Source organism: Etheostoma spectabile, unplaced genomic scaffold (assembly GCF_008692095.1).
Source record: "Etheostoma spectabile isolate EspeVRDwgs_2016 unplaced genomic scaffold, UIUC_Espe_1.0 scaffold453, whole genome shotgun sequence".
NCBI lineage: Eukaryota > Metazoa > Chordata > Actinopteri > Perciformes > Percidae > Etheostoma > Etheostoma spectabile.
Window position 1 is genome coordinate 281,913 of NW_022605611.1, and position 1,131 is coordinate 283,043.

The 1,131-nt window shown below is 43.2% G+C and overlaps 1 protein-coding gene across 1 annotated transcript in view; it reads right to left on the reverse strand.

The window, feature by feature from the left end:
• Window positions 1-6: 6 nt before the first annotated feature.
• Window positions 7-1,131, reverse strand: part of cox5ba (cytochrome c oxidase subunit 5Ba) — a gene marked incomplete at its 5' end in the record, with an annotated part of 21,084 nt that continues 19,959 nt past the window's right edge. The window contains 1 exon segment of the mRNA XM_032511728.1: window positions 7-781.

Sequence of the window (1,131 nt, forward strand, 5' to 3'; positions counted from 1 at the left end):
AGGAATGAAAGTGATCAGTTGTATTTTAAAGAGCGCTGTAGGGAATCTATTCCATGTTTTATGGTATTTTGGGTAACCCTTGTGTCGTCTTCCCCAAAAACAGGTGGTTTTTGTCAACGCTTTGGTCTTTCTATTCCTTTTTCTTGATGTATTAGTGACCTTTTTTAATGTTTTGGTCATTTTTGGTGGCCTTTTATTGCTCTTTTCCTAAAGTTTGTAGGTATGTTTTTGGCAGTTTCATCATTTTTATTAATTGCCTTCCCCCAATATTTTCTGTTATAAAACAAAAAGAATTTGACCCGAGGACAACATGATAGTAGTACACAGCTGATAAACATGAATGAGTTACAGGCTGGTACCAGACGGGTGCTCGGTATCGGGACCGGAGACCTGGGACCGGAACATCTCCACACAGAACGAGTCGGAGACCAATCAGACGCCAGGAAATGACGCTCCAGGATAAATAACCTCCCTGGAGACGGTCTGATCTTCTCCCCGCTCTGAAGCTACGAGGAATATTTCAGCTGCGTAAGACATGTCCATATAACGATGGACGTCTCTAATAACATCTCCACGAACATTCGTCTCTAGTAACATGTCAATAGAGACATGTTTCCAGTAACATATCAATAGACATGTCAATGGAGACATGTGTCTAGTAACATGTCAATGGAGACATACAGTATGTTACTAGAGATATATGTCAATGGAGACATGTGTCTAGACACGTCTAATAACATATGTCAATGGAGACATGTCTCTAGACACGTCTAATAAAATAACATATGTCAAGAGACATGCTCTCATTCTAGGGCAACGTCTAATAACACTCTGTCCATGGAGAACGGTCTCTAGCCCGTCTAAAATCACATATGTCACTGGAGACATGTTTCCTAACATATCAATAGACAGGTCACTGAAGACAGTGTCTGAGTAACATGTCAATGGCAATCAAGCATGCAGTATCGTACTAAGACATGTCAATAAGGAGACATATGACTCTCCTAGTAGGGTGTGGGGGGATTAGTGGGGGAGCTCGTGGTGCCACCGTTTGTTAGTGGGAACCCACAAGGGACTGGCAGCGCTGGGGGCCCGCCCTGTTGGAGCCGAGAAACCAACCACGGCCGGTTG